Source organism: Rutidosis leptorrhynchoides, chromosome 11, assembly GCF_046630445.1.
Source record: "Rutidosis leptorrhynchoides isolate AG116_Rl617_1_P2 chromosome 11, CSIRO_AGI_Rlap_v1, whole genome shotgun sequence".
In the NCBI taxonomy this organism is placed as follows: Eukaryota; Viridiplantae; Streptophyta; class Magnoliopsida; order Asterales; family Asteraceae; genus Rutidosis; species Rutidosis leptorrhynchoides.
This window is the reverse complement of record NC_092343.1, coordinates 117,476,449-117,493,264: the sequence shown is the minus strand read 5'-3', so window position 1 is coordinate 117,493,264 and position 16,816 is coordinate 117,476,449. Positions and strand designations below refer to the sequence as shown.

The 16,816-nt window shown below is 36.4% G+C and overlaps 1 pseudogene; it reads left to right on the top strand.

Annotated features, from left to right (window-relative positions):
• The window catches only part of LOC139874897 (ABC transporter G family member 29-like), a 155,546-nt pseudogene that overhangs the window by 106,912 nt on the left and 31,818 nt on the right, over nucleotides 1-16,816 (top strand).

Below are 16,816 nucleotides of genomic sequence, written 5' to 3'. Positions count from 1 at the left end.
CTTTTTGGTTTCATTTTTGTTTTGTTTTGGAAATAGAGTAAAATGGAAGGAGTAGGTGAACTGCTTTGCTTTTTATTCTCTGCCCACCACTAACCCCACTACTATTATTATATATTTTATTTTTATTTATTTTCTTTTCAAAAAAAAAACGAAAAAAAAAAATTCGAAAAAGAAAAAAAAAACAATATATTGTTACTGTATATCTACTGTATCTTTTTCTATATTTCTGAAAATGGCACTACTAGCTACCTTTACTACAACAGAGAAAGCCGCACACAACTCTCACAAATTTGGTTTCACCTTATCTCCCACGAACTACGGTTACTGGAAAACAATGGTCAAACCGTTCTTCGTCACCAACAAATTGTTTGACTATATTGATGGCACAATCCCTTGTCCACCTAAAAATGTCCCATCCTCGGTCCAATCACCAGAAAAAGATGAAGAAACACAGTCTCAACCACAAAACCCCAATTACATTAATTGGGTCTCTAATGATGCTCATATACGAATGCTCCTCATTTCTACCATATCCGAAGCATCATTTCAACATGTTCAAGGACTAACGTCTCGTGATCTATGGTTGTCCCTTGAGCGTGCCTACGCTCCTCACACTTCCTCTCGGGAATACACTTTGAAAACCCAACTTCTCAGACTACAGATGAAGCCAGATGAAATACTGCAGAATACCTAACTAGGACTCAAGAATACGATGTTGCGCTCGCTAACATAGGCAAAAAAATGAAAGAAAAAGATATGGTGATGTTAGTTATATCAGGACTACGAGAGGAATATAATGGTTTAAAATCAAGCCTTCTGGATCGCGAAAAGCCCCCTACCTTTGTAGACCTTCATGGCCTACTATCAGACCACGACTACATGATCAAGAAATCTGTACCCGACATTCCTTCAGCTCAAGCATTCACGACTAGCACACAAAGTCGCAATTCAACAGCTCCTTATAATTTCTTGCCCGCTTCACAAACAGATCAACTTCAAGCCATACAACTGCTTTTATCTCAACTTGGACTCCAAGCTCAACCTGCTCATACACCGGCTGCACAAGCCATGTACACTAACCGGTCTAGCAATAACCGTGGTCGTGGACGTGACTACAGACGTGGACGAGGCAACTTCAACAACAGAAATCAAGCAGGTAATCAAAATTCCTTTAACTGGGCTTCTAATCAAAACACAGTTTTTGGCACATGCAGCAGGTGTGGGATTGGGCACATCCCATCTCAATGCCCTAATCGTAACACTGCTACTATGAGACGACAGTCACCTTCAGCCAACTTTACAGACTATCTCTCACAAGCGTCAACCTCTTGGATCCCAGACACAGGCTCTAGTCACCATGTTACTCCAGACCAATCTAACTTTGGCAACTCCGAGGTCTACTACGGTGAGGACAATTGTCATAACCCGTCCTTAACCATAAGAACGTGTTAGATAACGTATGATTTCATTGCGAGGTATTGACCTCTATATGCGACATTTTTAAAAGAGAAACTGCATATATTATACATTACAAACCATAACCATTATTTTTGTTACAAGCTTTAGACAATAAAAAGATGATTATCGTTTAGCGATAATCTTCGACTTACAAACTTTACATATAATGATAACAACACGATTTCGAGCATATTTTACAACACAAATCCTTGGGTATGCAGTTTTATTTTTGACACAAATATGCGTACGCAAGATCCTGCTCAAATTCAACATAATGCAGCGGAAGCTTTAGTAATCACCTGAGAATAGACATGTTTTAAAAGGTCAACATAAAGTTGGTGAGATATAGGTTTAATGCCGGCAGCAATATATATATATAGACCACAAGATTTCGTATATAAACAGTTTAATAAAAATATTCTAAGTGGTTGAGCACTTGGTAACCATACTTAACATTTAATCACGTCGCATATTCCCTTTATTATGAAATCTTACTACACCGTACCAAGTGTAGTCACGAAACGAAGTACTGTGCAACCGTTGAATACTGGTCGTCCAGTCCGGTTGGGGTTGTCAGGCCCGATAGATCTATCAACAGGATTCGCGTTTACAATACCGCTGTAAATAACAGTTACCAAGCTACAGGGAAGTATGCCAGTGGTACAACTCAACGTAGAATATATTTTTCAGTTACTTGTGTCCATAACGTAAAACATAAAATACATGTATTCTCATCCCGAAATATTTAGAGTTTAAAAGTGGGACTATATACTCACGTTCGTCTTGAAGATATATATATTTTTGGCTTGGTCTTCCGGTTGATATCACGAACCTATCCATATATAATATATCAATACATTTTCTTTTTAAACAAACGTCACATATATATACTTGTTATACTTTTAATACTTTGAATAATTCCTTAGTCCGTAGTTAGCAGTTCGTTGTTAGTAATTCAATTTTAATGGTTCATTTTTAGATGTTTAATATACCCGCAATGAAATAAATAAAACCCCCAACAAAATAAATAAAACCCCATCGTATATGTATTGGTCGAGATTAATCTTGACCCACGGTACCGGTGTTGTCAAATGACGTGTTGCGTACATTAAGTACCGGTGTTGTCAAATGACGTGTTGCGTACAATCATGGGATCTTATGATTAATCTTCTCGTGTTGTTTACGGGTGATCCTGAACTATATAAAATTGAATTATAAGTACATATATATAAAATATCATGTTAACTTAAAAAGATGTGATTTATTTAATTTTTCCCAATTATTTTCGTGGCTAAATTAGTCTTGGATATCCGATTTTGTTTCGGTCATAGTTTCTTCGTTACAACTCCGTTTTCGTTGATTCAACTTGCCATCTCCTTGGATCGAGTCCCTCTTTAAGACTATGAACTGTAAATACCTTAGTTTGTATTCAAAATCACACGGCATAGGTCAAACTTTAGTAAAACTTATGAAGTTAATCATTTTCCATCATGTAAACAACCTTAAATGATTATTTTTCTAAAAATACTTATACTTTGAGTTAAATCATGAAATTTTTATGTGTTATCATATTCATAGTAAAAATCATTTTTCCAGAAAATAAACCTCCAATTCAAAGTTTAAGATGGTTTTTAATTATCCAACCCAAAACAGCCCCCGGTGGCACTCCGACGTCGTAAAAACAGTTTTTAAGATAATCTTTGAAAAACCAAGTTATACCTTGTTAAATTAGCATATATTTAAGTTATATTACAGGTCTTGGAGTATTTTAAAAGTTAAGTTAGAAGGATCTATTTAGTTTGCAAACAAGTTTGAAAACATTCAAACTATGTTCTTGTTGTTAAAATTTTATACCACAAAATAAGATAGCTATATATATATGAATCGAATAAGGTTATGAACATAGTTACTACCTCAAGTTCCTTGGACAAGGTTGTTGTAAAAGAGGATTAAGAACCTAGAACCAAAAGGGTGAAGGAAGTGGATGAAAGATTGGAAGTAAGTTGGTGTTCTTGGAAGGATTTCTTGAAGTGTTTTTGTAAGGTTTTCTTATGAGGTTTAAGTGTTGTTTTTGAAGCTAAATGATGGGGAAAATGCTTGGAGATGATCAAGTATGAAGTTAAGAGTATTTTGAGAGAGAAATGGAAGGGTAAGTATGAGAAAATGGGGTGAAAAAATGGTGTGCATGCATAAAAACGTTTTTAGGTTATAAAGGAAAAAAAAAATACCTAACTTTGTTTTCTTGCTAAATAATTCATGCTACTTGACAAATGGTTGGTTCCACATGTTTCTTAATCATTTAAGGCTGCTAAGGAGCAGATTTTTATTGGTATATACCAATAGTAAATACATCTAGAAGCTGCGTATGATACGGGTACATATACCCTAGGTATACGTATAGAAATCTTTGAGAAAACGGAACGAGGATTCAAATATAGTTATCTTTTGTAAATATACTTATATTGTTTTATGTATTTAAGTCTTTAAAAGTGATTAAATACATTACTTATACGATATATGTATAAACATTATAGGTCATAAGTATTTAAGTCAAATAACGTTACGTATGGTTATCGTTTTGAAAACTTAAGTTAGTAGTTTCAAAATATACTTATAACTTATTGTTATTAATACAAAATGAGATATTAAAACATTCTTAGGTCATGTTAAATATGTATATATACATATATATACACAAACGTATAATTATCATATATTGTATAGTTCGTGATATCATCGGTCAAACTAGACGGTCAAACGTTGTGTAAAACTCTTTTCGAAAAACATAAGTCTCGACAATTTGGATTGCTTGTCATGTTGGTAAGGTTTAATTTATGTAAATATTAATCTTATAAATATAGAATGATCGAAAAAGTGCGGGTCATTACAGTACCTACCCGTTAAATAAATTTCGTCCCGAAATTTTAAAATTGTACCTATTTTGCGTCATCGGGAAACAAGTGTGGATACTTTTGTTTCATTTGATCCTCTCGTTCCCAAGTAAACTCGGGACCCCTTCGAGCATTCCAACGAACCTTAACGATCGGTATGTTGCTCTGCTTGAGCCGTTTAAATTCACGATCCATGATTTCGATTGGTTCTTCGATGAATTGTAGTTTCTCGTCGACATGGATTTCTTCAAGAGGAATGGTGAGGTCTTCCTTTGCAAGACACTTCTTAAGGTTCGAGACGTGAAAGGTATTATGTACTCCGGCGAGTTGTTGCGGTAACTCGAGTCGATAAGCTACCGGTCCAATGCGTTCGATGATCTTGAACGGGCCTACATATCTTGGGTTCAGTTTACCCCTTTTTCCAAAACGTATCACACCTTTCCAAGGTGACACCTTTAGCATAACCATGTCACCGATCTGAAACTCTAATGGTTTCCTTCGGACATCGGCGTAGCTCTTTTGGCGACTACGGGCTGTTTTCAATCTCTCCTTGATTTGTACTATCTTCTCAGTCGTTTCGTGTATGATCTCGGGACCAGTTAAATGTCGATCTCCTACTTCATTCCAACAGATAGGAGATCTACACTTCCTTCCATACAATGCTTCGAATGGTGCAGCTTTAATGCTCGCATGATAACTATTATTATACGAGAATTCTGCTAACGGTAAATACTTATCCCATCCGTTTCCAAAATCGATCACACATGCCCTGAGCATGTCTTCAAGAGTCTGAATTGTTCTTTCACTCTGCCCGTCGGTTTGCGGTTGATATGCGGTACTCATATCCAGACGAGTTCCTATTGCCTCCTGTAGTGATTGCCAGAACTTTGAGGTAAATCTACTATCACGATCAGATATAATGGAAATAGGTATTCCATGCCTTGAAACAACTTCCTTTATATACAATCGTAATAGTTTCTCCATTCTATCCGTTTCCTTTATAGGCAAGAAATGTGCAGACTTGGTGAGACGATCAACAATCACCCAAATGGTGTCGTAACCCCAGGCAGTCTTTGGTAACTTCGTGATGAAATCCATGGTAATACCATCCCATTTCCATTCTGGGATTTCTGGTTGTTGAAGTAACCCTGACGGCTTCTGGTGTTCTGCTTTGACCTTGGAACAAGTTAAACACTCCCCAACATATGTTGCTACGTCTGTCTTTAAATTAGGCCACCAATAACGTGTCTTAAGATCTTGATACATCTTTCCAACTCCAGGATGTATCGAGTATCTTGTCTTATGTGCCTCGTTCAATATCAACTTCCTTAATCCACCCAACTTCGGTACCCAAATACGATTTGCAAAATATCGAATTCCGTCTTCCCGTATAACGAGTTGCTTCTCATACTTCTTCATTATTTCATTTCTTATGTTTTCTTTATTGAGTGCTTCTTGTTGAACCTCTTTGATTTGTGAGTTGAGATTCATGCGAATTTTTATGTTCATTGCTCGAACTCGGATTGGTTCTCGTTCCTTTCTGCTTAGAGCATCGGCCACTACGTTCGCTTTCCCGGGATGATAGCGAATTTCACAATCATAGTCATTTATTAACTCGACCCACCTACGTTGCCTCATGTTCAATTGTTTCTGATCAAAAATATGTTGAAGGCTTTTATGATCAGTAAACACAGTGAATTTAACCCCATACAAGTAGTGTCTCCACATCTTCAATGCAAACACAACTGCTCCCAATTCTAGATCATGCGTCGTATAATTCCGCTCGTGAATCTTCAATTGTCGGGATGCGTATGCAATAACTCTCTTCCGTTGCATAAGAACGCAACCAAAACCTTGTCGTGAAGCGTCACAATATATTTCAAAATCATCGTTCCCTTCTGGTAACGATAAAATAGGCGCCGTAGTTAACTCCTTCTTTAGTATTTGAAATGCGTTCTCCTGCTCAGAGGTCCATTCATATTTCTTCCCTTTTTGCGTTAACGCTGTCAACGGCTTAGCTATTCGGGAAAAATCTTGAATAAACCTTCTATAATAACCGGCTAAACCCAAAAATTGGCGTATCTGCGTTGGTGTCTTTGGAGTCTCCCATTTTTCAATGGCTTCAATTTTTGCTGGATCAACCTGAATTCCTTTGCTACTAACAACGTGGCCAAGAAATTGCACTTCTTTCAACCAGAAAGCACATTTAGAAAATTTAGCATATAGCTGTTCTTTTCTTAACAACTCTAATATCAACCTTAAATGCTGCTCATGCTCTTGCTCACTCTTGGAATAGATAAGAATATCATCAATGAAAACGATAACAAACTTATCTAAATATGGACTACAAACTCGATTCATGAGGTCCATGAATACAGCTGGCGCATTTGTCAACCCAAACGGCATGACCAAAAATTCGTAATGACCATAACGTGTCCGAAAAGCAGTTTTCGGTATATCTTCTTCTTTGACACGTAATTGATGATAGCCCGATCTTAGGTCAATTTTCGAGTACACACATGATCCTTGAAGTTGATCAAATAAGTCGTCAATTCTCGGTAGTGGATACCGATTCTTGATAGTTAACTTATTTAATTCACGATAATCTATACACATTCGGAAAGATCCGTCTTTCTTCTTGACGAATAAAATTGGAGCTCCCCACGGTGAAGTACTTGGTCGTATGAATCCACGATCCAGTAATTCTTTTAACTGACTCTGAAGTTCTTTTAACTCGGACGGTGCAAGTCTATATGGAGCACGGGCAACCGGTGCAGCTCCTGGTACAAGATCTATTTGAAATTCTACAGATCTAAATGGAGGTAATCCCGGCAACTCTTCCGGAAATACTTCAGGAAAATCTCTTGCCACAGGCACGTCATTGATGCACTTCTCTTTTTCTTTCTTTTCGACTTTATTAACATGTGCTAAGATAGCATAGCACCCTTTCTTCAAGCACTTTTGAGCTTTCAAATAACTAATGAGTTTTAGCTTTGAGTTACCCTTCTCTCCATAAATCATTACTGGCGTTTTATTCTTACGAGGAATGCGAATTGCCTTCTTGGCGCACACAACTTCGGCTCCTATTTTGGACATCCAGTCCATGCCGACTATTACATCAAAACTTCCTAACTCTACGGGTATCAAATCAATCTTAAATGTTTCTCCGGCTAAATTTATTTTACAATCACGGCAAATTTTATCGGCTTTAATTAGTTTACCATTAGCTAACTCAATCATGTACTTAGCATCTAGAGGTAATGATGAACAATTCAATTTAGCGTGAAAGTCTCTACACACGTAACTTCTATCAGCACCAGTATCAAATATAATAGATGCGGATAAGTTATTAATGGTAAACGTACCCGTAACAAGCTCCGGGTCTTCACATGCCTCTCTAGCATTAATAACAAATGCTCTCCCACGTGCAGGTCCGATATTCTTCTCTGGATTCGGGCACTGGCTCTTATAGTGACCTTGTTTTCCACACCCAAAACAAGTAATGGTAGCCAAAGCAGTTCTATTTGCATTGGTGGCAAGAGTCTTGGTACCATTTGTATTTGTAACGAGAGCCCTACAATCTTCAGCAAGATGACCCTTTCGATTACATTTGTTGCATACCACATTACAGTAACCAGAGTGATGTTTGTGGCATCGGTTGCATAAAGGATTTTGTCCTTTATAACCAAAGCTTAAACCACTACCCGCACCTTGCGTGTTTTCTTGTTTCTTAAAAGATTGTTGTTGGTTACCTCGATCATAATTTCCATTCCACTTTCTTTTGTTACCTGATACCTTCACATCAGTATTGGATACTTTCTTATCCATGATGACCTGATCCATTAGCTCGTTTGCCATGGTTATAGCTTCATGAATTGTCTTAGGTTTCGATGCTGTAACATTTGCCTTGACCTTTTTGGGCAAACCATCTTTGTACATTTCAATCTTCCGTTCTTCGGTTGGAACCAATTCAGGACATAGCAAAACTAATTCCATGAATCGCTGATTGTAGTTGGTGATTTCAGTACCAATAACCTTCAGACTTCGTAACTCATCTTCCAACTTCCTAACCTCGTTCCTTGGACAATATTCGTTGATTAACATTGTTTTGAATTCTTCCCACGGAGTATCATAAGCTACATCTCCTCCTACAGCCTTCACATAATTTTTCCACCACGTGAGTGCACTATCTTGTAAAGTGCACGATGCATACTTGGTCATGTCCTTTTCAACACAACCACTGATTTTAAACACAGTCTCCATCTTTTCTATCCACCGGGTTAAACCGATTGGTCCTTCTGTTCCACTGAATGATGAGGGCTTGCAAGCTTGAAAAGTTTTGTAAGTGCACCCCACACGAGGATTTTGGTTAACTGCAGCACCTCTTGCAGCCTCGACCCATAACATTCTGTCGTTCACTCGCTGATTGATGAGTTCCTGGATTTCTTGTTCCGTCATTCGATTCAATCGCGCCATTTCCTAATGAAAGAAAATAATTATTCACATGGATTATTATAGATGTAGTGTGTATTTATAGTACATTATAGCTTGTTAATAATATGAACCAGGTATTATTATAAAAGCCTTTTCTTCTTATTAGCGTTTTATAATTATATCTAGGGTAGTACCTACCCGTTAATGTCCATACTTAATAGCTTAGTACAGAATCAATTACTACCATCTAAATAATACTTAACCATGGAAAATTATTGCATTTCACACTTCACTATTTTACATATGCTTATCTTACATCGAACATTAAGCAAACCACACTAATAATATTATACAAAACATTATATGATCCCATGGTTTAATACGGCAGCGCATCGTTTGGTCTATTTTCTAGGACGTTTAGGTTCAAAGAATCGCTTAACGCTTATCCTGGCTGTCTGCCTATATTTTGGCTGTGGGACTGAAGAACTGGATGCCGGGATAGAACGAATAGGAATAGCGGGAATAGGGGTGGTAGTGTCTAGTGGAGTTGGTGCCACATCATCCTTATTAAACTCGGGATTTGAATTTTCTAATTCATTAGCCTTTCGTTTCTTTCCTAGTTCGAACTCGTCTTTTGTAATTTCCTGTATTTCTTCCTCGGGTTCACTTTCCTCCTCGGGTTTACTTTCCTCCTCGGGTTCACTTTCCTCCTCGGGTTCACTTTCCTCCTCGGGTTCACTTTCCGGGTTCTCTATAGTCGGTTCATCCGGAATTTGTGAGTCTTCCCCAAAGATATTATTTTCGTCATCGGATAGGTTAATGACTGGAACACCATCTGAAGATTCTGGTTCGGAGTCGCTGAATGTGATAACAAGTTTTGAGCCCGACATCTATCACACAACAACTAACCCATTAGTACTACATAATATTTACATATAAATTTTAACCAACAATGATAAGCAATGGTTTTTAAATCAGACCCGGTCAAAGTCCAGACTTACTAATGTATCCTAACGACTTATCAGTTAGACACACTAATGCAAACCTGGTTCGCTAAGACCACCGCTCTGATACCACATGTCATAACCCGTCCTTAACCATAAGAACGTGTTAGATAACGTATGATTTCATTGCGAGGTATTGACCTCTATATGCGACATTTTTAAAAGAGAAACTGCATATATTATACATTACAAACCATAACCATTATTTTTGTTACAAGCTTTAGACAATAAAAAGATGATTATCGTTTAGTGATAATCTTCGACTTACAAACTTTACATATAATGATAACAACACGATTTCGAGCATATTTTACAACACAAATCCTTGGGTATGCAGTTTTATTTTTGACACAAATATGCGTACGCAAGATCCTGCTCAAATTCAACATAATGCAGCGGAAGCTTTAGTAATCACCTGAGAATAGACATGTTTTAAAAGGTCAACATAAAGTTGGTGAGATATAGGTTTAATGCCGGCAGCAATATATATATATATATAGACCACAAGATTTCGTATATAAACAGTTTAATAAAAATATTCTAAGTGGTTGAGCACTTGGTAACCATACTTAACATTTAATCACGTCGCATATTCCCTTTATTATGAAATCTTACTACACCGTACCAAGTGTAGTCACGAAACGAAGTACTGTGCAACCGTTGAATACTGGTCGTCCAGTCCGGTTGGGGTTGTCAGGCCCGATAGATCTATCAACAGGATTCGCGTTTACAATACCGCTGTAAATAACAGTTACCAAGCTACAGGGAAGTATGCCAGTGGTACAACTCAACGTAGAATATATTTTTCAGTTACTTGTGTCCATAACGTAAAACATAAAATACATGTATTCTCATCCCGAAATATTTAGAGTTTAAAAGTGGGACTATATACTCACGTTCGTCTTGAAGATATATATATTTTTGACTTGGTCTTCCGGTTGATATCACGAACCTATCCATATATAATATATCAATACCTTTTCTTTTTAAACAAACGTCACATATATATACTTGTTATACTTTTAATACTTTGAATAATTCCTTAGTCCGTAGTTAGCAGTTCGTTGTTAGTAATTCAATTTTAATGGTTCATTTTTAGATGTTTAATATACCCGCAATGAAATAAATAAAACCCCCAACGAAATAAATAAAACCCCATCGTATATGTATTGGTCGAGATTAATCTTGACCCACGGTACCGGTGTTGTCAAATGACGTGTTGCGTACATAAAGTACCGGTGTTGTCAAATGACGTGTTGCGTACAATCATGGGATCTTATGATTAATCTTCTCGTGTTGTTTACGGGTGATCCTGAACCATATAAAATTGAATTATAAGTACATATATATAAAATATCATGTTAACTTAAAAAGATGTGATTTATTTAATTTTTCCCAATTATTTTCGTGGCTAAACTAGTCTTGGATATCCGATTTTGTTTCGGTCATAGTTTCTTCGTTACAACTCCGTTTTCGTTGATTCAACTTGCCATCTCCTTGGATCGAGTCCCTCTTTAAGACTATGAACTGTAAATACCTTAGTTTGTATTCAAAATCACACGGCATAGGTCAAACTTTAGTGAAACTTATGAAGTTAATCATTTTCCATCATGTAAACAACCTTAAATGATTATTTTTCTAAAAATACTTATACTTTGAGTTAAATCATGAAATTTTTATGTGTTATCATATTCATAGTAAAAATCATTTTTCCAGAAAATAAACCTCCAATTCAAAGTTTAAGATGGTTTTTAATTATCCAACCCAAAACAGCCCCCGGTGGCACTCCGACGTCGTAAAAACAGTTTTTAAGATAATCTTTGAAAAACCAAGTTATACCTTGTTAAATTAGCATATATTTAAGTTATATTACAGGTCTTGGAGTATTTTAAAAGTTAAGTTAGAAGGATCTATTTAGTTTGCAAACAAGTTTGAAAACATTCAAACTATGTTCTTGTTGTTAAAATTTTATACCACAAAATAAGATAGCTATATATATATGAATCGAATAAGGTTATGAACATAGTTACTACCTCAAGTTCCTTGGACAAGGTTGTTGTAAAAGAGGATTAAGAACCTAGAACCAAAAGGGTGATGGAAGTGGATGAAAGATTGGAAGTAAGTTGGTGTTCTTGGAAGGATTTCTTGAAGTGTTTTTGTAAGGTTTTCTTATGAGGTTTAAGTGTTGTTTTTGAAGCTAAATGATGGGGAAAATGCTTGGAGATGATCAAGTATGAAGTTAAGAGTATTTTGAGAGAGAAATGGAAGGGTAAGTATGAGAAAATGGGGTGAAAAAATGGTGTGCATGCATAAAAACGTTTTTAGGTTATAAAGGAAAAAAAAATACCTAACTTTGTTTTCTTGCTAAATAATTCATGCTACTTGACAAATGGTTGGTTCCACATGTTTCTTAATCATTTAAGGCTGCTAAGGAGCAGATTTTTATTGGTATATACCAATAGTAAATATATCTAGAAGCTGTGTATGATACGGGTACATATACCCTAGGTATACGTATAGAAATCTTTGAGAAAACGGAACGAGGATTCAAATATAGTTATCTTTTGTAAATATACTTATATTGTTTTATGTATTTAAGTCTTTAAAAGTGATTAAATACATTACTTATACGATATATGTATAAACATTATAGGTCATAAGTATTTAAGTCAAATAACGTTACGTATGGTTATCGTTTTGAAAACTTAAGTTAGTAGTTTCAAAATATACTTATAACTTATTGTTATTAATACAAAATGAGATATTAAAACATTCTTAGGTCATGTTAAATATGTATATATACATATATATACACAAACGTATAATTATCATATATTGTATAGTTCGTGATATCATCGGTCAAACTAGACGGTCAAACGTTGTGTAAAACTCTTTTCGAAAAACATAAGTCTCGACAATTTGGATTGCTTGTCATGTTGGTAAGGTTTAATTTATGTAAATATTTATCTTATAAATATAGAATGATCGAAAAAGTGCGGGTCATTACAACAATCTTCATGTTGGCAATGGTAAGGGTTTACCCATTCTTCACGTTGGTTCCTCACAATTTTCGTCTCCAAATAAAACCTTTTCCCTTAAAGACATACTTCATGTTCCTGAAATCAAACATAAACTACTTTCTGTACAAAAGTTTTGTCTTGAAAACAATGTGAATTTTGAATTTCACTCAACTTTCTTTGCTGTGAAGGACAAGATTACACACAATACCCTCCTCACGGGCCCAAGTAATGGTGGTCTTTACTCCTTCCATCTTCCACAGTCTTCACCTGTTCACAAAGTAGCATTCTCTACTACCCGTGCATCTTCAATTACCTGGCATCAAAGACTCGGACATCCACATCCACAACTTTTGAAGTCCATGTTATCTAAATACCAGTTGCCTTTACAAAATAAGTATACAACTACCTTTTGTGATTCTTGTAATGTTGGAAAATCCTCTAAACTACATCTATTACCATCTACTTATAAAAGTTCGTACATTTTGAATTTAGTCTTTTGTGATGTATGGGGACCCGCGCCTGTTACCTCCTTTGATGGTCACAAATACTTTTTGCTGTGTGTTGATCACTTTTCACGATTTATGTGGTTTATTCCATTAAAACTCAAATCTGATGTTTACGCCACCTTTAAGCATTTTGTGGCAATGGTTGAACGACAATTTCAGACCAAACTCAAATATGTCCAAACTGATTGGGGAGGTGAATTTAGAAATCTCTCTCAATTCTTTTCTCCACTAGGCATCAATCATCGCCTTTCCTGTCCTCATACAAGTGAACAAAATGGTTTAGTTGAAAGACGACATCGACATGTTGTTGAAACCGGTCTTACTTTACTCGCTCAATCACATGTACCACAACGTTTTTGGAATTTTTCTTTTGGCACTGCAGTATATCTTATCAATCGAATGCCATCTAGAACATACTCAACAACCTCACCCTTTGAACATGTGTTCAAACATAAACCTGATTTTTCATTTCTTTGGGTTTTTGGGTGCCAATGCTACCCCCATCTTCGTTCATACAATAATCACAAAATGGATTTTCGATCAACACCTTGTGTATTTCTTGGTTACAGTACCACCCATCATGGCTATCGATGTTTCGACCCCAAATCGGATCATATTTATGTAGCCCGTCATGTTCGCTTCAATGAACAATCCTTTCCTTTTAAACAATCTGATACAACCAATCCTATACATCTAGTAAATCCCTACATCTCTAAATATCCACATCCATCCTCACAACCTAAAGATTCATCTTCCATAGCTCCTAAGACTCGGTGTGTCCAACCAGAACCAAAAAATACCACCACTCCACCACTTGGACACGGCACGATCAAGCCACCTATCATTCACACATATCATCGTCGCTCAAAACCCTCCTCATTACCACCTCAGCAAAGTCACAACCAGCTACCTCATACTACTAATACGACCCCTTCCATCAACACTGAGCCACCTCCTCGTTCTCGACTAGCCAATCTTCGCCCCAATCCTAAACAAATCTACCAACATAATGCCACCTCCTATCATACAAGAGGTCCCTTGTCTGAAACAGAACCGCAGAACTTTACCATTGCTAACAAGGATCCTCAATGGCGTAAAGCCATGACCGAAGAGTATACAGCGTTGGTGCGAAATGGTACTTGGTCACTAGTACCCCGTGTTCCAAACTCAAATGTGGTTGATTGCAAGTGGGTATACAAATTAAAACGGGATCAAACAGGGGCAGTACAATGCTACAAAGCACGTTTAGTTGCCAAAGGGTTTCGACAACAACCAGGCATCGACTATCAGGAAACATTTAGCCCAGTTGTAAAATCAACAACTACTCGTGTTGTTCTCTCTTTGGCCGTGTCTCAGAAATGGTCACTCGGGCAACTTGATGTACAAAATGCCTTTTTACATGGTGATCTGCAGGAAACTGTTTATCTACAACAACCACCGGGATTTGTCAATTCAGCTAAACCAAATCATGTTTGCCTCCTTCACAAAGCCTTATATGGATTAAAGCAAGCACCTAGAGCATGGTTTCATTGACTCTCTACGGCACTTCAATCTCTTGGATTTCATGGATCGAAAACGGATACTTCCCTGTTTATCTACTCTAATGGGAACACTCTTCTATACATGCTTGTGTATGTTGATGATATTATTTTAACAGGGAACGATGCAAAGGAAATAGATAGGGTGGTACTAAGTCTTAGCCGCTCATTTGCTGTTAAAGATATGGGTAACTTGTCTTATTTTCTGGGGATTGAAGTCACAAGGTGTAACATCCCGCATTTTTCCGTTAAATTTATTTTTAACACTGTCTTTTTTTTTTAATAAATATCTTTCGTTATTTAAATTCGTAGTTTCCGTTGACTAACGTTCATAATATTCCCGCTATTTAATTATAACATCACTCGATTACTCGGGCGTTTTTAAAATATTCGTTCGGTTAATTCTCGCACCCGACTACAAACTTGAGGGACTAAACTTGCCAAGAGACTAAACTCTTGACTAGGTTAACTAGTCAAGGTATCCTTACCACCACTCATTATCCACCATTTTTCTTTTTCTTTTCCTTAACACTTTCAACATTTCTCTCAAATCCTCTCAACAAAGATTCATCATCCAAACCGAATCAAGAAGCAAACATCAAAATAAATTACATATTCGTGATCCTCTCTTCATCCTCTACATTTTGGTACCAATTTTATCTCTTTTGGGTAACATTTCTAAAACACTAAATTTCTCTAAATTCGTTTTATATACTTGAAATGGTCTTAATTAGTGTCTATGGCTCGTGTATAACATCAATATATGATTTGTTTGCTCGATTTGTTATTTTGAGTAACTAGTTTGAACATTTGAAATGGGTTTGCTTAATCTTGCATTTTGGAAGATTAAATGTTGTTTGATTGTTAAAGTTCATGTTTTAATTGTGTTACTAGTATCACTAGCTTCGTTTTGATGCGTAGGTTGATTAAGAAAACTTCAAACACATGATTATTGATTTTTGTGAATTTTGGTTAGGGTTTGATAGACTTTGAAATGAACTTTTGATGCGTTGAATGCTTGTTAATGTTGTTAGTAAGTGTTTAGATGCAATGTATGCTTAATTACCTTCGAAACAGCATATCGTATGTGAAAATTGGATTCCCGAATCATAAAATACGTTTTACGAACTTGAAACTTTGAAAATAAACCTTTCTTGATCAATTGACAAGTTTTCGGTTATTGTAATTGATGTTTTTGCTTGGTGAAAGGTAGTTAATTGTATTCCTTGTCAAAAGAGCTTTCCAATGATATAAGATGCGTATTCTAAGTGTTTACGGTTTGCGTTTTGTGCTAAATTGAATTTTGGATCAAGACTTGAACTTTTGAAACTGACCAGGTACCAGGCCACGCCTAATGTCGCGGCGCGACACCTCTGGCCGCGGCGCGGCAATAGCCGTGTTTGGGTTCTGACCTACTTTGTCAAATTTCGAAAAATGTTTGCTATGCTACGCACCTCCGATTCACATGTAACTTGTTCTAACATGCTTATATATGAATAAAAACCTCAGAAAAATAGTTCGGGACCCGACCCGACCCCGTTGACTTTTTCGTTGACTTTGACCAAGTTTGACTTTTAGTCAAACTTAACAAAACACTTATACAATCGTTCTAATCTTATTTTATACTTGATTCTTGCATGAAACTTGACAACGTGATTCACATGCTATATAATCGAGTCGTAATGAGCCATAGGACTAATTGAACACATTTCGCCCGACCTTGTGTCGTAACTAGTTAATTGATACAACTTACTTGTTTAGGTCAAGGCTAAGCAACTTTCATGCACACGTTTACTTTGTGAAGTACATTTATACTCGTGCACTCGAGGTGAGATCATAGTCCCATCTTTCAACAACTTTTATGCTTTAAACTATGGGATGAGAAACATATACGTATCATACTTTTACACTTGAACACAAGTACGAAAACGAACATTCCACGTACGGGTTTGAACAAAAAGCCTC